This window comes from Ambystoma mexicanum, chromosome 2q (genome assembly GCF_040938575.1).
Source record: "Ambystoma mexicanum isolate Mex_15411 chromosome 2q, UKY_AmexF1_1, whole genome shotgun sequence".
NCBI lineage: Eukaryota > Metazoa > Chordata > Amphibia > Caudata > Ambystomatidae > Ambystoma > Ambystoma mexicanum.
In genome coordinates this window covers 169,335,682-169,361,570 of record NC_090924.1, presented here as the reverse complement: position 1 = coordinate 169,361,570, position 25,889 = coordinate 169,335,682, and positions in this window count along the sequence as shown.

The following is a 25,889-nucleotide window of genomic DNA, read 5'->3' as shown; positions in this document are numbered from 1 at the left end:
AAATACATAAGAAATCTGCTTCTTGGATAGCCTATGCAGTCGATATTGTCCAGTAGGACTATACTCCAAGAGGATTGCAATGCCTTTTGTCTGCTTTTGGTCAGTATGCTGACCTGAATTAGCTCCAGGTTAATCCAGCAAAATCCAAGATACTGATTTTCAAAAAATTTCATAAGGCCAGACCCAGTGATAAATGAATGATTAATGGTCAGGTGATTCTGGTGGTAACTGAACTGACCTATCTGGTTTTTAGGTTCTGCACATTTCAAACACATAGTGCTCTGGAAGCAGACTTAAATCTTAAAATGATCCTGTTAATTGCACAAATGAGGAAAATCCATAGTACCTACTGTAAATTCTTAATTCGTCCATTGATAGATTTTTATAAAGCAAAGGTGATCCCGTCTTTGCTATATGGAGTGGAAGTATTTTATCATTCACAGAAGATAAATTGGGCGTGTTATGAAGTCAACATATGGGAACAGGTATTGCATTAACCTATGAGTTGTCCCATAGTTAGTCTGAGGAATAAGTTGGGACTGCAATCGTTAACGATGTCCCTGGATTGGAAAAATCTAACCTTACTAAGATCAATACTGACTCTGGTTAAGTACTCTATGGGCCTCATCACGACTTGGGCGGTAACGCCGGCGGTTTTACCGCCAGCGGTATTAGCCCTACCGCCAAACTCCCTGGCGCTAATAGCGCCGGATCACGAGTTTGGCGGTAATATTAATCCCCATTCCCCATTGAGCCCATTCGGGAATGCCCCATTCCCCATTGGGCTCAATGGGGAATTTTCACGCTAATACTGCCAGTGGATTTTCGCCGGATTTCCCCCCAGCTAAGAGTCCACCGAAGTCCTGATTTGGCGGACCCTTAAATCCAGTGGTAATAGCGCTACTGCCGGATTTAAGGGTTACTGCCAAAGTCGTGATGAGGCCCTATGTATGAGGATCTTTTTACAGATTTAAACAATGATATTAGTTTGGTTCTCTCAAAATTGCATGGCTGTGGAGTACAACTTCTGGAAACTTAAGATCGATCCATTCAGGAATTGGTGGACAATCCTGTTGGTGTGAAGCTCGCCTTGGCTCATGCAGATTGGATATTAACTATTGAACAAATGCAAGCTTTGAAGATTGACAGCTCATTATCAATTTCGATAAACCCAGGGTTTTCTTTGCAAACTATTTGACCTGTTTCCCGAATCAAGCAATGAGATCTGAATTTCTAAGACTAAGGCTCAATCTGATTGAGACAGGGGAGATTTAGTCAATACGAGATAAGTCTGTGATGAGAAATACGGGGTGTGCTCTCTGTGGGGATAATGTTGTTCAAACGCTCTATCATCTCCTCATTGTCTGCAGGGGCACACAAGAAATCAGAAAGAAGTTACTGGGCACTTTTGTAACGAATATGGATTGGCTATCAATGAATTCCTTCTCGAAAGGTTAATAGCGGGCCATGAAAGATGCCTTACGATTGAACTTTTAAAGGTTTTACAAACTGTGGGTTTTATCACATTTAAATAATCGGAATATAATGTTTATTATTTTTGATAATTGGTGGAATGTATATGTTGTTTGACTTATGCGATTTTACTTGGGATTTGTTTTGTTTTTTTAATACTCTTTCTAATGCATTAGGAATTAAATGCTTTATTGTCTGTATTTTTCTATGTGTAAAACCGAAACATGTCAGCTATATCACAATAAAAAATAAGAAAAATGGGGTTGGTATGTCACATGCAGGACAGAATTGGTACTGGCCTTTTAAGTGCCTTCCAGGAGACCTTCGACATCATGCTGTCCCCAACCCAGACTACAAGTCCCAACCTCACTTTGAAGCACTGACAATCCTAACCGTGGGTTGTGCTGCAGACTCACACAGATAAGAAATCAAAGATGATGGCATGGCTTCTAAAGGAAACAGTCTTATCACCTCTCGAATTACATGACCAGACATTTGCTACACCTGTGGGAGTAAAGCAATTTCACAACACCTAACCACATGGCAGCGCAATAAGGTGACACACACACGAGCCCTAACACCCAGAATGGCCCAATGGGAGGACCCGCTAAAAGGGAAGGTGTGGGTGTTCAGAGGAAGTGGATGTTGCTGGAGTTTGGAGCAAGTTGGCCATTCAGTAAGGAAACAGTGGAAGGAGTTTGGAGAGAGTCTGAGTTGTAAGGAGGAAGCTGGATACAAAAGAGCGAGAAGACACACCCAGGGGTGGCAGGAGGGAGACCTGAGGAGATCGCAAGAGGGAGCCATCAGGAATTGGGAGGAGGGAGACATCAAGAGTCAAAGGAGGAAGATATCAGGAAGCAATAGTTAGGAATGGTAGAGTAAAACACCATAAGGGGCTTGGCGCTAGTGCAGGTAGTCACACACCAAGAAAGGATCAGGCACCTCCACCAGGGACAGGAGCCACAAAGGGGTTTCCAAGCAATTATCAACTGCCCTAACATGTACTGAAGCAGTTACAAGGGGAACAACTGCAATACCCAGACAATACCCAGACAGTCACTGGGTTTTTGTAGTTGTTCTTGTGGGATAAAAGGCTCCATCCACTTTTAGCACATACTTGGCAATAGCTCCTATGCCAGAAAACATGTTAGTTGCTGTTCCTCTCTGGACCATCAAGTTCTGCTGCACCATCGATACGGCTCCAATTCCATCACCTCCAACTACATAATTGAGCCTGCTGTCATCCAGCTGAATTGTCGATTCTGATTTCAACCTTTCACTGCCAAAACCTGACTAGGATAAGATAATAGTATGGGGAAACACATTTTGAACAAAGACAGCTAACCTGATATTTGCATGAATCTGCACATCCAGGTTAATGTTGATACCTAAGAGAGCTTATTCCATAACATAGAAAAAATGCATGGAACTAGTTACCACCTGCGGTTATGATACTAGCCATACACCTCCTGATAAGCAACATCAAACTGAGACTTTATAACATAGGAAAGCACATGAAACTACTCACCACTTTTGAGATTCTAACAGATAAGCTCCTGATAGCACCTTCGAAATTGAATTTCAGCATAGCCAATCGGCACTAAAGCAAAGAATCATGGGTGGCCTGTAGAGTGCCCGGTTTAGTTCCATCAACTCAACCCATCCAAAGAAAGCAAAAAGAGTGAAGCAACTCTTCTTACCATCTACCAGCACGAATGGAGTAACACGGCTTGGAAACCCATCTAGACTTCAGAAATACGTTAAGGTAATTGAAGGTCACTGGAGGGGAAGAATTTGTGTACATCATATGTCCAAGTGCTGATCACTGTTCTCTCTTTCCCACAGGAAGAAGCTATTCCAATACTCCAGACTAGAAGTGGGTCATCAAAGGGCACTCTTAAATAGCCCACCCCTTTGTGGTCCTATATGGAGACACACTCTTACCCAGTGTGTCCCAAGCTGTTTCACTAGGGGGGTGTCAGGTTGTGGTCATCAACTCTAGGGCATCAGCCTTGCTGAGCTTCCAGCAGGCCAAAGACTTGACACAAGGTATGGTGTTACAGAAGACAGAAGGAGGTGTTAGGAGGAAAGCATCAGAATCTCTCGATCAAACCACCTTTCCATTCGAAAATCATAGGCCCTAGTGTGCCTTTGCTGTGACTGCCTCCTGACCTCTATGAATTGGGAGCAGGGTAGGTTCAAAGTTCATATGTGCAATTCTGACAGTGGCTGGACAGAAAATTCCAACAGGCAGAGGTAGCTTTTCAATTGTCTGCACCTTTCATTAGAAACATTATAATTGTGTAGCCTAATCAGCCTCATGTCACGTTAAGCTGTACATATAAGCCAAGCCTGGTTATGGCATGGTGGCTGCTGGGATCAAACTATAATGCAGCCACAGCATTTGGTTGTCATATTAGTATGAGCTTGGTGAGGTAACTCACTCATGGCTTTGGTGTCCCACAACATCCATGTAGAACCCTGCCCATGCTACTTCTTGTATGCTCTGAGGAAGGCAAACACCTTCTTCCAGGGCACATGCACACTCAGCTGAAGGTCCCCCAGGAATCAGTGCTTCAAAGAGAGTCCTGGCATAAAAAAGCCACTGTCACACCAGGATGCTGATCACTGTAGTCCTATTGTAGTGGCAGACATGCGAAGAGGGTGACTTAAAGTAGCCCAGAAAGAGGGTTAGACCAAGAGAGGGGTTCCACTTCCTGAAGACAAAGCACTCTTGGTGTGATATCAGAAGGCAAAGGACACTGCAGCCTGTAATGGAGCCCTGACAACAGGCTTTCTTTGGACCAATCTGCTCCATTCGATTGTGTTTATAAGGGTCGTGGGGGGACCCTGCCCTTAGTTGATTCATCTTTGGAATGCACTATGAGAAGGAGCAACGTGGAATTCTGTTGGAGATACAGTCTATTTCAAAGTCCTTGGACGTAGATGTGAAGACAGAAGATTATTACTGTGGATTCACCCAACTCGCCATATCCCGAGTGCCAACACAACCCAACACAACCCAACAGAAGCAACATCTCGACCCGACTTGTAAGCTGACCCGACTTGGTGGAAGCCATCAACATGCTAAGCTAAATTGCTGACATAACACAGTTGATGAATCATTTCAACCCATAACAACTCCTGAATGGTCCTGCTGGGAACCATAACTTAACCTGTCTCGAGCACCAAATGAATCCATAGACAGCTCCGTCTTGAAGCCAACTGGACACCAACTCACCACTGGAGCAAAACAACTTTATTGTCTCGAGACCGCCTTGATTGTAGAAAAGCACCAAGAAGCCTGGCTCAATGCTGTTCTGTTTCCAAAACATGTAATATAGGAATGTTCAGTGGACCTTTAAGGGCCCTAGAGTCTTATAAGAAACCTTGAAGTACTTTAGACATTTGCTGCTCCAATCGATTGCCTGCATCCCTGCTTTCACCCAGAGTGTCACCTTCGATCTCAAAGTCTGCATTCTTTGTATTTCATTTACAGGGGTGGGTCTTTAGTGTTTTCATTAATTGTTTGCATTATTGGGTTTTATTAAAGTTCTTATTTTTATATAACCTTGGTTGTTTCTACTGTATTATTGTTGTTTGTGTTGCAACTGTTTCAGCTCACACCCTTTCCAAAGAGTATAGCCTGCCCTCGGCCACCTTAGCAAAAGAGGAGAATCAGGTGTACCCTTTCGGGCTGTGTCTGTTTTACTTTTATGATTGGGATCACTGCTTGCTTAGTTGAAGTGCATGGCGGAGTAGGCATGTTAGTCAATACTCTTCCCTGTACTCATGCAGAGCAGTAGTTATTTTGTAACATGCGCACATGAGCCTCTCCTTACTCCCCCTGCCCCCCAGCACTATCTGAAATGTTGCCAGGCCTAGTGCGATAGTCGCTTGTTTTGTTCCTCCCCTACCTTTCCGCACCCCTCTCACTCACCTTTTGTTGTTCTCGTGCTCTACCAGAAATTTGATCAGGCCTAGTACGGTAGTCGTCCGTCTGTTTCCATTTCCTTCCCACTCTCCCCATCCCCTCCTTATCTATCTCTTAGCTCTTGCACTATCTAAAATATCGTAAGGCTGAGTATGATAATTAATTTTACATCCTTACTGTTCATGGCCTGTAAGAATGTCATTGTATTTTCGCTTGTTTCCTCCCTTGCCTTGAAGCGCTTTGAGACACATTGTGTATAGGCGCTATATAAATAAACTATCATGTCACATCTTGAACTATTCTGTCATGATAGAAGATTCTATGTTTCATTTAAAAAGCTGCACATTTTATGACATCAATACACAGTCAACAACAACATTTCATAATGGATCAATCTGTTAACTACTGAATAGCATTCAAAAAGGTCTGGGAGCGCCTCTACTGAGAACAAACACAGCCAAATAACCTGTTTTATGGGTAGCTGCCTACTCTGGAGGATCTACAACCATGTTTTAGCTCATTGTACTTTTCACAGAGGAGAAATAACCATTTGCATATCACTCTGGTCCCACCCTCTTGGGCAGTTCAGCACCAAAATGCTAGGGAATTCTCCTCTGAACAAGAATTCCAACACCAACCCTAGACACGTGTTTTGGCCTAGTCGGGCTGGACTGCCCTTTTGGGTGGGACAAAAACTGAAATGCAAACTGATACTTCTCCTCTGTGTAGAGTGCAATGAGCTAAAACGCGGTTGTGGACCCTCCTGAGTGGAAGAAATTCCATAGAACAAGGTGTAGAGGAGGAGCCAAGTACCTCTACCATCAGTCCCGCCCCCATTTTTCCTATTGTTGGCAGCTGGAAATTTTGACATGCGCAATGCCAGTAATGGTACCTATACCGTCAAGTGACCTTGAAACAAGGTATCCATTAAGAAAACCCTATATGATGTATCCACGAAGAAATGACGTTCTTCTGCAGGAAGTTCCAGAAGAAGTGTGAAGATGAATGAAAGAGAAGACTGGTGACATCACATGAGGCAGAAATGATGCACCTAGAATAGATGTCAATAAAGAGAGTATATAAAGCTTACAGAATCTGATGGCAAAGTAAAGAATTGAGCAACATTTTGGGAGCAAAATGAAAACTGCACGAAAGGAGAAGCACTGACGAAAATGCAAAACCGTTTTATAATTGTACAGATGCAGTAACGCACGTAGACTAAGTAAACATAAGGCTGGCAATACATATTGAATGGACTGCAGGCAGTGCTGCCAAAATATATAATAATAATGATAATGATGTGTTATATAAGTGTGTATAGAATCTGGATGTTCCACGACACATTTTAGCAAGCTAAGACGCCATGAATAGCAGGGCTCAAAGTGTGGCGCAGTTGAATAAAACAGCTGATGCTGAAGGAAGATTCAAGAAGGCTTGCGTGGCTCAGTGTCAAGAGTTGGGGCCACCAAGAACCTGGTGTTCTATGAGAGGAGATACAATGAACGTGAGAAGCAAGACGTGTTCTTGTTGAGGTGTAATGGAAAAACACTAGAAGTGCTAGGTTTTATTAATTTAATAGTGTTAAATGCAAAGAAGGAGCTCAAAACACGGTTGCCTGTCACATGGTCAGATGTTAATAGACTTTGGGAGAGCTACACCGAGACCAGAAGATAAGGCCAGGCTCTCACTCCCTTTTATTCTCAGGCACAGTGATACTTTGCAAGGCGGAGTTCAAAGGACTAATTGAAAGGCAGACTGCAGGAGTGATGATGGATGTTGGGTTCATTGGGTGGGGAGGCTTGGTTAGGCCAACCCACCAGCACCTGGGGTACCAGATTGTGTGCTGCTAGCGAGTGGTATGTTCCAGGAGCGTACACAAGTGCCAACCAATTGTAGAGGGCCACGTAGCAGAGAGCCCTATAGTTTGAAAGTCAATAAAACATAGTGGGCCTCATTACGAATCAGGCGTTAAGGGGTTAACGGCACCGTAAACGGCGCCAACCCTTAACGCCTGATTACAAGGTCCTTTAGCGCCATGGTGAAATTAACGCCTGCTTTTTGCAGGCGTTAAAAACCATGGCGCTAAGGGATTATGGTGCTAATTACGCCACCGTAATTTACGGTGGCGTAATTAGCGCCTTCCCCACTCCCATTATGCCCTATGGGGCAAAAATGGGAATGGGGAAGGGTAAATGGGAAATGGGGATTTACTGCCCCACTCACCTTGGAATGTGGCGGTAAATCCGCCATCCACCATGGTGTAAACGTAGTTTACACCATGGTGGTAAGGGTACGACCCAGGGGGTAACTTACCGCCTGGGTCGTAATGAGGCCCAGTGTATTTTCATGATGCAGAAAATCACTTGCAGTAGGGGTGGGCATAGCTGTACACCTGACCTAGACATCCAATCACGATTCCATACCCCATGGAAAGTATATAGTTTCCTTTAAGCCTACCACAGTCCATTTTAGGTTTTCTTATTTTGCCACGTGATATGACATCAGTAATGACAAGGTTCTGCTATAAAAGAATGGTTTTTTATTAAATGCTTTGAGTGAATATTTGTGCGGCATCTGTTAATCTCCCTGTTTTAGACAATTGCAATTAAAAAACAGTTATGTTTTGCCAGCTTCCTGAGTCGGTCTGTTTATTGATGTATGAGTGAGATCTGCATCCCCATCCATCTCAGATACTGTTACTTCGTCTTAAAGGGCCTATGGGTTCAAAGGTATTTGACCCACGTTTGTTCTCAGTAGTGGGGCTCCCATTCTTATTTTCAATACTGGATATTATTAGTGAGTTATGCTCATATTTGGCAAAGATGGACTGAGCCCATGGGCAACCGTCTGATCTGCGCATTGAATACTGGATAAACAAACTTGTTGTCCACTTTATTTAACCAGCATTAACTGTGCAAAAACCCAGTAAGTGAAGCAGGGTGTGCTGGGGAAGGGCTGGTAAGGAGATTGGGTGGACGGGAGTGGGGTTGGGTGCATTAGGTGCTGTTAGAGGGCTTAGGGGTGGGTTGAGTAGATTGCAGTTCAGTGGGCATTGTGTGTGCTGGGCCACAGGGCTGTGGACATGGGTGCAAAGCCCAACATTATGTTCACATATGGTAGGGAGGTGGGTGGATAAGGGAGGGTATATGGGGGTGAAATACACCATTAGGGAGCACAAGGTGGCACAGAGAGTAAGGGAAGGTTTAGGGGATTCGAGGAAATATGATTTGATGGGTGAGAGCATGGGAGAGGAGTATGCCGGGTGGTATTTGATGAGTAGGGCATTGAAGAAATGTGATTCAACTTGTTTTTTTAAAGTCATATCACATAAATACTGTTAGCGACCACAAACATCCATCCTTCATGATGTGTCACTAAATAATATATGCCATACAACGGCAGAACATCAGGAGTTTTTTCTGCTTCCAGCTCGAGCATGGGATTTCTTTCAGATTGCATATGTGAGGAGAAAACAGATTCTAAGCTCACAGAAGGTCCACTATGGCCCATGCCACTACCCATGGAAGCTATTTCTAAGGCATGTCATACAGATGCAAACATCCACTTTAAGTAGGCAGGAAATTAAACCCTCTTCGACCTCGAGTCAAGATGCACCAAGTCGATAATGTACTCATCACATATTGGAGACTGCATGAAAACTCTAAACCTGTTTCCAAAACCCAGCATTGATGCTCGCCAGAGGCCATGTTCTGAAGTCTGCAACAACGTCAAGCACATACCGTGTGTAGGAAAGCGATTCTTGTGATACACTTGTTGGATCGATCACGAACCATCAAAAGACCAAGAGATTCACTCCCATCAAGAGCTGATCAGGCTTGCTACTATCTGACACCCCCAATACACTGAAAGGCCCTTTAAAAAGCCCTCTTTATCTCCATGAAAGAACTCAAAGTTTCTTTCCTGAAAATGTTTTAATACATATTGGTCTATGTTCACATTGAATTAATTAATCAATGTTTATTCTGCCAAAATCATCAAACATGTAAAAACACCATTAATCATGCATAAAACACAAAGATAAAAAATAATAATAATCACCACACTAGTTCAGTACAACAAACTCAAAAATAGAGCATTTTACCAGTGAACTGGATGATCTCCAAAACAGCCCTTTAAGATGAGGAGCAGTACCCTCGAGATAGATGGGGATGCAGCTTCATACTCAAATAATCAAGACAACTCAATAGTTTGGCAAAGTGAGTCCGTTTAATGACAAGTTCATAAAACGGGGAGTACAACGAACATCAGCAATCGCTCGATCTTCTCGCTCTTTCTACTTTCAGAAAAAACACAATATGTACAACCTGTGCACGTACTAACGTCATTCTACGTGGTAACCTTAAAAACCTAACATGCAACGTGATTGGTTATAGGAAGGTTACTTAATATAGGTACTGTATCTATATATGGTAACAGGGAGAGGGGATTGGATAATCAATGTCAGGTGGGGCAACTAAGCCCTCCCTTTAAAATGGCCACTATGAACGTCACTAAAAGTACGACGTCCCATTGGCTCTACTCACTATAGAACCCTAGATTACATGGTCCACTATGATTGGGTTGGCATCAACCCCACTCATACTTTTCCACCTACGTCTAGCAGCACGCAGAAAGAACATCGAGGAGCAGAGAAGCTTGTCTGCACCCCAGCTTCCCACCAATTATGCTACTATCAATCATCACCTCAGTAGTCATGTGTCAATTACTTCTTTGTAGTTAGGTCTTGAGTCTGCTCTGTGCACTGAGAACTTTTAAGGAGTATGGACATGGCAGGGATCCATGCGTTGGTGTGAAAGTCTCACTCTTCCAGCCTGTCTTTGTCACGTGTCTGGACACCTTGAAATCGCCCTTTCTCAGTGTCGTTTCATATATTTGATTTAATTCTACCAGTTCTCTGACATCTGTGGCTTATCTTGACCTTTCTGAACAGGATCCTCTGTTCTATTTTCTCCTTAATTGTATCCAATGCCAGCCCATTCCAGCCAGATAAGACCTTGGCTTCTTGGCATGGTTATCCTTAGCTGAGATTTGCTCTGTCTCGATTCTTGATTTTCTTGCTGCAACACACTCCATTTGAGGCCTTTTGTAACCTTTGTTTAATTCTGCTCATGTGCATAGTGGATTTGTATTCATATATAAAGTGCTTCTTGAAGTATATACTTGTAAACGTTGGCGCTTGCCGCAATATATTGACTATTTAGCATAGGCTAGCTTCACAATTTCTTTGCCCCTTGCAGTTAATGCATCTGTACACATTTAAATTAACTAAATATCTTCATCATGTATGTGGCATATGTTTCTTCATCTTGAACCCAAGATGTTACTTATCCGTGGTATCTCCCTGTCTCTTGTCAGTATTCTCAGGTCATTATATATTCTATATGTGCGTCAGTTCGATTTCTTATGACGTCACCGTTCATCTTCCTTCATTGTCTTTTTTGCTTCTTCGAATATTTTATTCAGACAACCGCCATATTGTTTTGAATGTAGGTATGGCTTTTTTAATGGATACCTTACTGTCCAGGTTTCCCTAGGTGTCGGTATATTAATAGGTGCTGTTACATTGATAGGTACTGGGCAGAGCCCATGTGCTGCTCTCTGCTGATTTAACTGTTCTTCAGACGTCACATACTTTGGTGTGAATGCACCAGGCAATGGGAGTGGGGCAACTGGAGTGGGGGCAATACTCGACACTTCCTCTTCACCAGCAAGTCTGCCCAAGAAGTTCTCAGTCTAGCACACATCCATCTGTCTGTCACAATTCATTTGGAAACGGTATAAACAAAATCTTAATCTTTCATTTGCAAAAAGAAGATACATGCTCCATCCCACTTATGTTGCTTAAGGTTTAGCAGAAGGGGTCTTCGACAGTGTCAACTTGCTACTGAATGCAAATGACAATATTGCAGAATATGTTCAGCTGTTTCTAGGAAGTTGCTAGTAATAGAGATCTTAGCCTCCATTGCACCTTGATAGAAACATTGTTTTACTGGGAGCTAATTTAAACCTCAACTTTGTAAAGAAATATCATTGTTGGGAACATAAGACATAGGACATATAATATTGGGTACAGGTCCATTGTGACTTCAACAGATAAGTAGTGTGTAAACAGGACTTTGGTAAGGGCAGTCATGCATGTCAAGATCTTGACAGCCAAAACATATTTTTGACATTACATATCCAAGGGGTCCTGCATGCCTTTTTCCTTTAGATGACAAGATGTCTGTAAGGACATCTCTAATGAGTTAAGAAGTGTCAGCAGATCTATTCCCATAACAAATATGGAATGGTGCCCATCATATCTCAATTGTTATTACACCTATGTGTTGCTAAATAAGGTAATTACAGGTTGAGACAAGGATATTTAAAAGATTAATCAAAAACATGCTTTCCCTGATTTGGGCACAGGAGATATTGCAAGTCCTTCACTATAAAGATCAGGTGCACAATGTTATCCTCATATTGCAACTAAAACAGGCAAGCCCATGGGTGGCCTCTGATAATCAGCGGTCAGCCTTTGCTAACTTGTGTTGCCATAATAAGGAATTAAAGAATCTTAACCAAAGATAGTCGAAGACAATTATTTGCTCAAGCATATCTTGCCTAAATGTTAGCAATAAATCTAAAAGATTATTTGAGACACATGTCCATGACTTTTTATTTTGCCACATTCCCTAACAGGTTATGTTGCTTACAGAAATCATCATGATTGTTTAGCTGGTGATGAAGACTATATTCTGCAGTGGTGGGAATCATTACGAGGTTAATGTTAATGTTAATGTTAAAGGACATTTGTACCGCGCACTATCACCACCGAAGTGGTCCCCTGGCGCTCTGGCGGCTCTGAAAAAGGGGAGGAGAGGGGGTGGGTTAGTGGGAGTAAGCTGGAAAAGTGCAAGAGAGCAGTGATGTGCTGTTGGCAGCCTCAGCCCGGTGGGTCCGTCGGCTGGGCTTGGGGTGTTTTATGGTCCGTAGTCGTCGTGTGCTGTTGTGCAAGTCTATGTGTGGTTTGTTTTGTTGTTGCGTTGTTGTGAAGTTTGTGCGGAAAGCTGCGTTTAAGGCTTGTGGTTGTGTTTGGTTATAGTTTGAGAGGTGTATGCAGAGGAATGGAATTGTTAGTTGGTTGGTTAGTTGGCATTGCTGTCCTTGCAATTGTGGGATTCCATCTAGGTCCGGTACATGCTAACAGTCACATTTCTATCTGGATGCCGCACAAGCTAGGTTCACAATTCTAAGTGTGGTGCATGCTAAGAGTTACAAATGCTAACAATCACATTTCTGAAATTCCATCTAAGTGTGATATATGCTAACCTTCACATTTCTGTCTAGATTTGGCGCAGGCTAAACTTGGGAATTCCATCTAAGTGTGGCATATGCTAACAATCACATTTCTGAAGTTCCATCTGAGTGTGATACATGCTAACAATCACATCTCCGTCTAGATTTGGCGCAGGCCGAACTTGAGAACTCCATTTAGGTGTGGCATATGCTAACAATCACACTTCTGTCTAGATTTGGCGCAGGCCAAATTTGAGAATTCCATCTAATTGTGGCACATGCTAAGAATCACACTTCTGTCTAGATTTGGCTCAGGCTAAATTTGAGAATTCATCTAAGTGTGGCATATGCTAACAATCACATTTCTGAAGTTCCATCTGAGTGTGATACATGCTAACAATCACATCTCCGTCTAGATTTGGCGCAGGCCGAACTTGAGAACTCCATTTAGGTGTGGCATATGCTAACAATCACACTTCTGTCTAGATTTGGCACAGGCCAAATTTGAGAATTCCATCTAATTGTGGCACATGCTAAGAATCACACTTCTGTCTAGATTTGGCTCAGGCTAAATTTGAGAATTCATCTAAGTGTGGCATATGCTAACAATCACACTTCTGTCTAGATTTGGTGCTTCTATCCAAGAGTGGACATGCTAATATTCACAATTCCGTCTAAGAGTGGACATGCTAACAATCACAATTCCGTCTAAGAGTGGACATGCTGATATTCACAATTGCGTCTAAGAGTGGACATGCTAACAATCACAATTCCGTCCAAGAGTGGACATGCTAACAATCACAATTCCGTCCAAGAGTGGACATGCTAACATTCATAGTTCCGTCTAAGAGTGGACATGCTAACATTCACAGTTCCATCTAAGAGTGGACATGCTAACATTCACAGTTCCGTCTAAGAGTGGACATGCTAACATTCACAGTTCCGTCTAAGAGTGGACATGCTAACAATCACAGTTCCGTCTAGATTTGGCGCAGGCCAAATTTGAGAATTCCATCTAAGTGTGGCACATGCTAAGAATCACACTTCTGTCTAGATTTGGCTCAGGCTAAATTTGAGAATTCATCTAAGTGTGGCATATGCTAACAATCACACTTCTGTCTAGATTTGGTGCTTCTATCCAAGAGTGGACATGCTAATATTCACAATTCCGTCTAAGAGTGGACATGCTAACAATCACAATTCCGTCTAAGAGTGGACATGCTAACATTCACAGTTCCATCTAAGAGTGGACATGCTAACATTCACAGTTCCGTCTAAGAGTGGACATGCTAACATTCACAGTTCCGTCTAAGAGTGGACATGCTAACAATCACAATTCCGTCTAAGAGTGGACATGCTAACATTCACAGTTCCGTCTAAGAGTGGGCATGCTAACATGTACAGTTCCGTCTAAGAGTGGACATGCTAACATTCACAGTTCCGTCTAAGAGTGGACATGCTAACAATCACAATTCCGTCTAAGAGTGGACATGCTAACATTCACAGTTCCGTCTAAGAGTGGACATGCTAACAATCACAATTCCGTCTAAGAGTGGACATGCTAACATTCACAGTTCCGTCTAAGAGTGGACATGCTAACAATCACAATTCTGTCTAAGAGTTAACATGCTAACATTCACAGTTCCGTCTAAGAGTGGACATTCTAACAATCACAATTCCGTCTAAGAGTGGGCATGCTAACATTCACAGTTCCGTCTAAGAGTGGACATGCTAGTATTATGGCACTCTATGTTATTGGTAGGTAAGATAGAGTGGCGGGGTTTTCTGGAGTAGAGTGATTGCTCTACTCCCCACCCATGCCACAGTCACAGTTTTTTGTTGGTGTCTGTTGGCTGCAGGCCTCCTTGGCGTCCCCTGCGGACACCTGCAGATACATCTTGGAGCCGCCACTGTAGGAGCCGCCCTTTGCCTTGGGGTCCTTCGCCGCAGGGGCTGCCGGGCAGAGGGCTGCCATGGGGAGATGGCTTTAATAGTGTAGAATGAGCCAATCAGGGTGAGGGGGTGGTCTGGGAGGCGGAAGGAGGGAGGGGAGGGATAGGGGGAAGCCGATGGGGGAACAGGGAGCTGGGACCACGTGGGAGCCGGTACCAGGAGGCACACCGGGCCTCTGATGTTGCAATGAGCGGGCCCTGGAGGGTCTCGTGCGGGGCCATTACTTACCTGTGCGGCGCCTGGAACAATGGCGTCTGCACGGGTCCGGCGGCCTCTAAGGCCGTAGTAAACACGGCCGTTGGGCACAATCAAGGAACGGGGGCGGTGCGGGAGGCGGGAGGTGGGAGGGGAGGGATAGGAAGAAGCCGATGGGTGAACAGGGAGCTGGGACCACATGGACGCCGGTACCAGGAGGCACACCGGGCCTCTGATGTTGCAATGAGCGCGCCCTGGAGGGTCTTGTGCTGGGCCATTACTTACCTGTGCAGCGCCTGGAACAATGGCGTCTGCACGGGTCCGGCGGCCTCTAAGGCCGTAGTAAACATGGCCTTTGGGCCAATCAAGGAATGAGGGCGGTCTGGGAGGCGGGAGGAGGGAGGGGAGGGATAGGTGGACGCCAATGGGGGAACAGGGAGCTAGGACCACGTGGGCACCGGTACCAGGAGGCACACCGGGCCTCTGATGTTGCAATGAGTGGGCCCTGGAGGGTCTCGTGCGGGGCCATTAATTACCTGTGCAGTGCCTGGAACAATGGCGTCTGCACGGGTCCGGCGGCCTCTAAGGCCGTAGTAAACACGGCCTTTGGGCCAATCAAGGAACGGGGGCGGTCTGGGAGGTGGGAGGAGGGAGGGGAGGGATAGGGGGAAGCCGATGGGGGAACAGGGAGCTGGGACCACGTGGGCGCCGGTACCAGGAGGCACACCGGGCCTCTGATGCTGCAATGAGCGGGCCCTGGAGGGTCTCGTGCGGGGCCATTACTTACCTGTGCAGCGCCTGGAACAATGGCATCTGCACGGGTCCGGAGGCCTCTAAGGCCGTAGTCTAGGTTGGCGGTAATCCATCAGTGCCACCCGCGGGTTGCCGCCAACTCCGTAACACTGTTTCCGCCGCCTGAGATCCCGGTGCCACTGGGACCTTACAAGTCCTGGCATGCCGGATATCAGGCGGTGGAAAATGTTGTGCCCCATCCTCCCGTGGAGTCCCATAGTGGTGCCAGTGCTTCCATGGCAACCCTGACTACAGGGGCCGATCCACCCGGGCAAGTCAGACCTGCCACTGCCGAGTGCATCTGCACCGGCAGACATAGTTGGAGTCTGCCAGTCCAGAAAGGGTGCCGGTACATTGCTACTAGCACCCTTATTTCCAGACTGGCAGACTCGTAATGAGGTCCATTGTCTCTGAAGGTGATCTTCAATCTTTTGTTTGTGACATCCTATTAATACTTGAGAGGACCAAATCAATCCAATTAAAGCAAAAAAATAATGTATTTTTGGAACAAAAATTCGTCCAAAACTGTTTAACATTGTTTACAGTGCAGAGGAGCAGGGCCCTTATCAATGGGTGAGAGGATGTGGATGTAATACCAGATAATGTAAGGGCAGTAGAAACGTGTACCATAGACATGGACAGTAGAGCATGATATAGGATTGGGATGGTAGAAGAAATGCTAACTTTTAGGATGAAGGGCTGAGGGATAAGTGACGTGGAGTTTTTATAGAGAGAACAGGGAGATGTGGTGGCATAGAAGGCTATGCAAGTGGTTCTTCAGAAAGGAGGAGATCTAGAAGGCTGGATTTAAATGCAGATGGAGTGGGAGTAGTGCATAGAGGGAGAGGAAGAGCATTCCAGAGTAAGGGAGCAAGAAGAGGAAGAGAGAGGAAATGAGAGGGAGCTCAAGGGGCACAAGAAGAGGCAAGAAGTGAGCCCAAGATCATCGTAGTGATTGAGGGGGGAGACTATGGAGTGAAATGGGCTGATAGGTAGTGGTGGGCAAGTCTGTGTATAATTTTGAAGATGATGAGAATTCGATTTTACTTTGCCTTCTTTCTCATAGATAACCAGCCTAACTGACAATAGACTGGGGAGGTGGAGGTGAAGTGGGGAAGGACGAAGAGTGTACAGACAGCAAAGATGAGGATTTTGTCTAGAGGTGAAAAAGCATAGTTGGGAAGGCCATAGAATAGACTGGCTCATTTGTCAGACTGAGAGAGTGCTAAAGAAGAAATTAGGTACTAAAGAAGAAATTAGATGCTCATCAGTATTTTACTGATGTTGAGGAAATTAAGTTTGACTGCAGTGGCAGATTTGGAGATAAAGAACAAGAAGTTGTGAGATGGGTCAAAGACAACACCAAGGCTGCGAGCAGAAGCAGAGTCCTGAAGGTAGTTAGGAGAGAAGAATGGAAGAGAGGAAGAGAAAGATATAGCCTGTTTGGATGGGAAGTAGAGAAATTCAGTCTTGGTGGAGTTGAGCCGGAGCAAGTGAGATATCATCTAGTATTTGATAGTGGACATTTAGACATTTTTGACCATAGCTCAGATAAGGAGGGAAAGGAGAGGAAGATGTGAGTGTCATCAGCAAAGAATTGATAGGAGAAACCATGGGAGGAGGTCAAGGTTCTAAGAGCAGAGGTATAGAGAATGAAGAGGAGTGGACCCATAGCTGACCCTTGCAGAACACCAACAGTAAGAGGGTGAGTGCAGACGAAAGGCTGTTCCAGAACACCTGCAGGTGTCCGAGGGTGAGTTGTGAAGCAGACCAAGCAAGGGTCTTGTCCCTGATGCCTAGGAGAGATAGTGTTGAGAGATGGTTAGAATGGTTAACGGTATCGAAGACAGCAGAGAGGTTGACAAGTTTAAGAATAGATGAACGGCTAGCATGACGAGTGGAAAAGATGTAGTTGCTGACATTGAGGAGAGCTGACTCAGTAGAGTGCACAGGTTGGAAGCCACATTAAAGAGGATCCTGGAGGTTTTGTGTTTCAAGGAACTCAGTTAGCCGGTTGAAAACGGCACACTCTAGGATTTTAGAATAGTGAGATAGAAGAAAGACAGGACAAACGTTGGCAGGGCAGTTTGGATCCAGGCAAGGTTTCTTAAGAATAAGGATTTCAGTTAGCCAAATATATGGAAAAGTGGTACTGTTAAGAGAGGAGTAGAAGAGGGGAGTAAGATATGAAGCATTACTGGGAGCTATATGTTTCAGTATGTGTGAGGCTAGAGGGTTGATGGGGGTACATCAAGGGTTATCCCTGAGGAGCAAGTCATGAATCTCATCAGGGTTAGTGGGGTCAAAGAAGATATTGTCGCAGGAAAGGATGGTAGAGGTGGTAGATAGAAAAAATTGAGCAGGTGGGGGATACAACGTAATTTGCATGTTGGAAATTTGTGAAGCAAAATAGAGAGATAGATCATTAGCAGAAAGAGTAGAGGAGATAGGAGAGGATTTAGCAGGTGAGGGAACTGTTTTTTGGAGGCACTTAAGAGAGATTGAAGTCCTGCTTGGCAGAGTCGAGAGCATAGGAGTAGTTTTGAAGAGCAGTCAGGTAGTGTTAGAGATTCGAGGAGTGTCCAGATCTTTGACAAGTATGAAGGTTTTTCTTCATTGTTGTTTTAAGGATGCAGATGGTAGGGGCAATCCATGGCACTGGAGGGGATGGTTTATGAGTGAATGTAGTAAGAGGGAAGTCAGAAGAGATGGGGGCATTAAGACCAGTGGTAAGGTTAGTGAATCCTTTATCACTCGATGAAACAGTGAATTTTGCAATGGAGAATAAAGAGTGGTGTAGGTCATAGAGGCAGGTAGGGAATTTGGAGGAGGGAAACTTGTGCTTGGTTATGGAAGTGATAGATACAGAGAGTTGGTGGAAGCAGGAGTGGAGATTGAGGCAAAGATGATGAATGATCAGAGGGAGAAGGGCCTGTGGAGATATTAGAGGCAGAGAGTTGCATGTATATGAGAATAAAGTCAAGAGGTTTATCATTTGAATGGGTGGCCAGAGAGTGGAAAGAAGAGAGCGAGTGGTTAAATAGAAAAGAGCTAAACTCATTGGATAGAGCAGTAGAGAGAGAAGAGAGCGTCATTATGAGGTTGGCGCTAATCCACCGGTACCAATGGCGTGTTGCCACCAAACCCATAACACTGTTTCCGCTGCCTGAGATCCCGGTGCCACCAGGATATCATACTGCGGAAAATGGTGGGCCCCATTTGCATTGAGTCCCATAGGACTCCACAGGAATAGGTGCACGGAAACACTGGCACCGTTGTCAGCGGTGCCGGTGCTTCCATGGCAACCCTGCCTACCGGGGACGATGCGCCCGGCAAGTCAGACCTGCTGGGTGCATCTGCTCCGGCAGGCAGAGTTGTAGTCTGCTGGTCTGGAAAGGGTGCCGGTACGTTGCTACTGGAACCCTTATTTCCGGATCGGCATGCTCTTAATGAGGCCCATAATGAGATGATGATGGGAGGAAGTGAGTCAATTACTTGAGAGAGACCGTCAATAAATTGGCCAGTGGGAACAGGTAGACAACAGAGAGTTGGATTTGAATGCCAATACGGAGCAGTGATTGTGGAGGAAGTGGATTCAAAATAGGGAGAACTAGCAGGAGATAGGGGAGTAGGAGAGATAGGAAGTTTGGAAGGTGCAAACAGGCCTACACCGCCACCCCTGCCAGTAGGTTTCTGTAAGGAGAATCAGGTCACAAGAGGTAGAATGGGAAAGAAGGATGTAGGAGGTAAAGCAAGACTTGTTAAAGCCAGATTGTGCATTCAAAAGGGCACTATAACGAGAGTGAGATGTAGAAGCATACTCATGTTGAGTCTGTGAAGTACAGAGGCATTGGGGGCAGATGCAAGAAGAGGAAGTGTGATGAACGTTAGGGTTGGTGGTTTTGTGAATAGCAAGAGTGGGTGAGGGAGAACAGGGGCGACATCGAGGAAAAGAGATGATAGTGATAGGAAGAGAGTTGACATGGTTTTGTGCAAATGAGACTGACAAGAGGAGTAGAAGAGAAAGGAAGAGATTGTAAGAGCAGTGTATGGTGAGAGTGGGGCTGAGCCAAGACACACTTGGCACTCTCAAGCAAGAAGCAGGACACAGCAAAGCAATAGCTCAAGGTGAAAAGGCAAAGAAGCTGGAGGAAAGTTTGGAGGTTGGCCATCAGCTGTTTGCCGTTTACTGGACCAAGTAATGGAAGTGGTGAGGAGCATCCAATGGTGCGTGGGAAGGGGAAGTGGGAGCACCATCCTGCAGCTATTGATCAGGGATGGCCGGGAGGTGGAGTCCTGGCCATCCTGTCAGTCAATTGTTGCTGGTGCAGTGTCTGAGGAAAGCAGGCTGGATGGAGGGAGACATTCTCAGATTAGCAGCAGGAGACGTGGGCAGATGTAATGAGTGCCTCTAGTTGTTATGAGCTCGATGGTACTCTCAGCCCAGTTGAAGACCCTTTTGGAGGTGGAAAGACCTTTTAAAGATGGTGCTTTTATTATTTTATTATTTATTTAAGCATAAGGAGGCTGAAACACCTCACCACCCCTTTGGTGATGGAAAGGTCTTAGTGAGCAGGTCAGATATCCAAAATGTACATCCATCATGTTTGAAGAATACAAATCATGAATTGCTTAGATCTGAACATTATGTACACCTAAATCTGGTGACAGAGATTGGATCAGTTAATAGTGTTGAAGGCAGCGTTTAGATCCCTGAAAGCAATAAACAGCCTCTGCTGTTTACCGGTCATACTGCACTTATGCCAAAATATTGTTCTTTATCACACAAACCTGCATGTGGGACAAAATCCTAGAAGTAGTTTCCACCAGAGATATATGCCGCTATATCTCTGGTAATACCGCCGGACCAAGTGGCAGTAACAGTAATACAGTTTGGTGGTGGTATCTGGGCAGATTTACCTCTGAGATACCACCAAACTTGTAATGAGGCCCAAGTCTCCAAGGCTGGTTTGATCTGAGCAAGCACTTTAAGTGTAGGAATGTGCCTGGCTACATGGTTCTGGATAAGCTGAAGGATGCGGATGAGGTATTTTGTGAAATGCCCAGGTATAATTTGTGGCAATAGTCAAGCCTTTCCAAGACCATCACCCTGGTAACGTCTGGGTTCTGGTGCATATTCAAAGAGGGCAGCATCGTTTGAGCATGTGCAGGTAGAAGTGAGCTGATTTGAACATTCCTGGACCTGCCTGCAGAAGGAGGGTTTGCAGTCGAAGAAGATGCCAAGGGTTGTAGCTTCAGGGAAAGGTGTGGGGATAGGGTGCATGGAGGGAGGCCAGGCAAATGGGTGAGGGCAGAGGAATCAGGCCCCTAGTGATGTTCTGTGCGCCCTGAGACCTACGGGTGTGTGGCGCGTTATAAAAATGTAAATAAATAAATAAACTAGTTGTCTAGGCTTTTCGACTTTAAGCTGATTTGTGTATCAGCATCCACTGGGGAACAATACTGAAGAGCTCTAGTATGTCTGCAAGAGGTTTCAGGTAAAAGAGGCATGAAGTCAAGAAATGGCTAAGCTTTGGGGGATACCAAATGTAGTGGTGAAGGGTTTGGAGCCTGAGAGGTTCTGTCCTGCAGCGCTAGAAATTGCATGCCCATGCAGTGCTGTAGTCTTAGGAGCAGTGTAATGTGATTCACCATGTCAAGGGCGGCAGTCAAACTTATTTTTAAAAAAAGAAAGTCCTGCTGGCAAGGTTTTGTATGCCATGGATAGTAAGGATCCGTACATGATCGGAAAAAGGTATCCATGCAGATTCTGTGCTTTGTACGGTAGCCTGATTCATGGAATTATTTGCGTGTAAAACAGGGATTTGTGTGCCATTCTGCCAGCAAATCCCGATTAGTCAAACAGGGATTTGCGGGCAGAATGCCACGCAAATCCCCATTTTACATGCATATAAATTCCATGAATAAGGGCCTGTGTGTGTAACCCCCGACTGGAAGTTGTGTAGGAGACTCTATGGTTTGCTGTAGTCCCTGAGCTATTTTGCAGACATTGTTCCACGATCCACGAACTTCCCCATGAATTCATTATTTATTTGGTCGATAGTTTGCCAGTGCTGAAGGGCCCACTAATTATTTTTTCAGGGTGGGCACAATGATATGATATGTTATTTATAACGCGCTTAATACCCAGAGGTTTCTAAGTGCAGACCCGGGGATCGAACCCATGTTGTTCTGTGTCGTTTTGCTTTCAAGGCGAGCACGTTGCACTCGAGCTATCCTCCTGAGACAATGATGGCTTTCCTAGGGTCAAGAGGCACTTCTCTCGTGGGAGAAGGATTAAATGAGAAAGTTGGTTGAGGCAGGAGCAAGGGTGTTAATATTATTTTTGCTTGTGATGGCTGGGCAGGGATAGCTCTGCAGCGAGGAGCCTTTCATTTGGGACACCGTTTTTATCACATATTTAACCACTTACGAACCCCTGTAATTCAAGACTGCACTCTGCTAATCTGCCTACGATCACCCCTATCTCCAAGTAGCACCTCAGCTATGTGCCGTCACCCTTAAATTGCTATGTTAACCCCACCTTTGTGCATTGCATCCAATGCGTACAGTGCTCTGCTCTTCCTATCTTGTGGTGGTAAGTCCACAAGGTTTGCATGTAGCTTTTTCCAACATGAGGTTGCGAGTTGAGTTCCATGTATTCGGTTAGGTTTGCTCTTGACTGGGCACGCAATTTCACTGCATGGCTCGTCCCTCAACATGCCGACATTACTCCTCATTTTGCCGGCAGAATGGGGAATATGCATGTTCTGCCTGCCATTCATTTATTTGCGTAGGGCTCTAACACACTTTACTTGGAGTGTCGTACAAACGGCTCGACCGCACGCAAAGACGTGATAGACCCAAGCAAAGCCCCGGAAATATACGCTAAGCAGGGGCGTTGCTAGGGGGGGCTATGGGGGCTATACCCCCCGATCTTTTGGTTGTATCGCTGGATAGAATCTCAGGCGCTACAGCCAAAAGACTAGCTAGCCCCCAGTCCCAACAGTTCTGACATCAGCATAGCCCCGGGTCTGTTCCAGACCTAGCAACTACCCTGATGCTAAGTCTGATCCATGAATCGGGAAAACGAGTTTTGCGTGGTGAGAAGTATGCAAAGTAAATTTTCAGTGCGCAAATCATTCATTATTCAGGCCCATTATCTTAATTTCTCAATATGGCATATCTTAACTATTGGGTTCATGAGCCAAGGCTTTGCACTGTCACATGTGAAGTGAAGTAGGTATTCATACCTTAAACGGTGTCACGTTGCTGTGTAATCAACAAGAGGCATTCTGAGAAAACAAGTCAGCACCTATTATTTCAGTGACAACTCTTCTTACAATTGCAATATTGACCAGTCCACACCCATTCTTAAAAACATGTATGTCACAGAATGTTTTATAATCAAGGAGCACGCTTCATTTTATGACGGAACTATCGCTGCTTTTGTCACACTGGACCAGACATTTGTATGAAGTACATTTGTGAAATTATTTCACGTTTATCGCTTAAATTCATAAAAACGCTCATAAATTCAGGAAGGCAGCTATCCATGATGGAGCCATCATAGGTAGATTCTGGCGAATTCCCCTTGTATAAGAAGATTTACTTAGTGTTGCAGATTTCTGTTCTGGATGGTCTGCTCCAAATAATGAATAGCACAAACCAGACATGTGTTCCGTAAACATCTACAACAACATTGGGCAATGATTCATCAACCACTCTTTTGATCTAGATAAGCACCACAACGGTTTTAGAAAACACAATGAAAATGTTCAGCCATTTCAAAATGGCTGTCACCATCTTCTGCGAAGCACCGGAAAAGGCTAAATGCAACGTGCTAGATGTCATTGTGACGCTACCTCAGAAGTACTCAGGGACACAGAAGTGTAGAACAAGTAGCTCAACCAATGGGAATGTTGAAGTACAAAATGTATCTTGGGGCATCAAATTTGATTCAATTATATCGACATGTATATAATGCTGCTTCTCTCTAGTCAGAAGGCCTTCAGTGCCTGCTCATCAGACAGGCCAGTCACATGCATATAGCGTCTGTGAGTCTATTCCTTAAAAGGCTGTTTTTGTCATACCTGCTGCTGATTCCCTTGACCAAAAGCTGCCCCCACACCCTCTGATCTGTGCAACTACCCTCACTGGATTCCGAGTGTGTTCTAGATCTCTGTGCTGCAATGCATTAATATGTGGGAAATGTAAGGTTGCTGCTAGGTGTACCATGTTGCCATGTCTCTGCTATTTCCCGCTTTCAGACAGTTGTTTACTGATCCATTTGAACGCGAAATCTCTGCTTTTGGGGAGCACAAACTGCGTGTCCCATGGAAACCATGATACATGCAAGATGAAAGAAAGTGCCTTCAAACCACTTCATCTTAGAAGGATCGACACTATAACACCTCCAAAGCTTGAAATGATGCACATGCTACGGTTTCTCCCAGGCAAAAGATACAGGGCCTCATTACACGGTAGGCGGTATGGGTTTACCGGTACCGGTAAACCCCTACCGCCTTACTACGAGTTCCCTTTGCGGGACCTGACTTTAACGGCTGGTTTTACCAGCCGTTAAAGTAGGGTGCCGCAAAGGGACCTCGGAGCTAATTACGGTACCGCAATTTGCGGTACCGTAATTAACACCTTCCCCATTCCCATTATGCCCTATGGGGGCAAAAATGGGAATGGGGAAGAGCCATGGTGAATGGGGAATTACCGCCCCCGCTCACCTTGGAGTAGGGCGGTAATTCCGCCATACACCAAGGCGGACACGGTAAAATACCGGCGGCAACCATGGCGCTAATAGCGCCATGGTTACCGCCTACCGTGTAATGAGGCCCACAGACACCTAAATGCTATTGCTGCTTTCGAAAATACAACACAATCAGGGGGAGGTGGTCTTCTGCAATGATCAGTTTTCCTTCTCCCGCTGTTCTGTCCTATACATCCTCCCAAAGAACCATAAGATACAAATGCCCCATCATTGCTGGAACAGGGAGATGGCAGGGAATGTTTTACATATGTTTTTGGTGACCTCCTTGATATATATTGATATTTTATTTCTATCGCGCTCGTAAAAAAGTCTTTCACTTGCCCACTAATATGAGGGACACACGTATAAAAACAAACAACATGGGAGAAAGGCTGACTTTTATGGCACTTCGAGTTAGGCCTGCATTTCTTACTGTCTGAGACTTCAATCCTCGGTAACCTTTCTCAACCCACTGTCTGCAACCTATCATGGCTCAATGACATGCTGTTGAAGATGTCTTCACTAATTTTGCTCAACAATGTTTTTTCTGTTTGATGCTTATTATTATTTAAAAGTGCAGGGTACAGTTTCGGGGGCCAGTGTTTGCCCTTCTCAACAAACCTTCTTATGACTTAGTGGGAGAGGACGTGCGTCAGGTCTGGGCATTTGTCTTATTTACATGGGCATTTGTCTTATTTACATCTGTGGGCAACGTTCTAGATTTGTACCACAGACCTTTTGTTTGTTGTTTGTGCTGGCCCCTTAATAGCATTATAAAGAGCTTAACAACAATGAAGCTAATAATACTTGAGATCTGTTTATAAAATAGGAATTTGAGTACTACTGCCTTTCATAATCTAACAGCTTGTCATTCAACTTTCTATTTTCAGAGTGTTCCTCTGCGCCAATTGTCCAAGAGCATACCATTCTGATAAGGTCCTTTTCTTAAAAGAAGCGGTTTCTGCCAACGCGAAATGTAAAGAACACAAGAAATTGCTTGTATGTTCCTTTAGAAGGAGGAGCGTTCCTGAGTCAATGGGTTATACAAAACTAAATATGGTTCCTGAAAAGATCATTTATCTCAAAAGAGGTTGTATATTTTTTATATTGTTAACTCTTATTAAAATATTCTTTGATAAAAATGTGTCCATAGTAATACAATCCATAGCAATATTTCATTGTGACTTAAACACAAACGAAAGTGCATAGTGCAATGATATTTGACCATCAATCACTGACAAGAAACATATCACATATACGTCAAAAGGCACTCTGCAACATATAAGACAAGTAAACACCACAAACTCATCTAGACCTCTGTAAAACAAGTTTGTTTAACTCTCTTCATAATCATATTGAAGGCGTGACTACAATTGCCTTTTCAACAGAGTTAATCAGCACTGTTTTGTTTCCACTAACTTATCGCCAACTTAAGTTTTGGCCAGCAAAGCCAATAAAGCTATGGCCAGGCCTTCTTCAGGG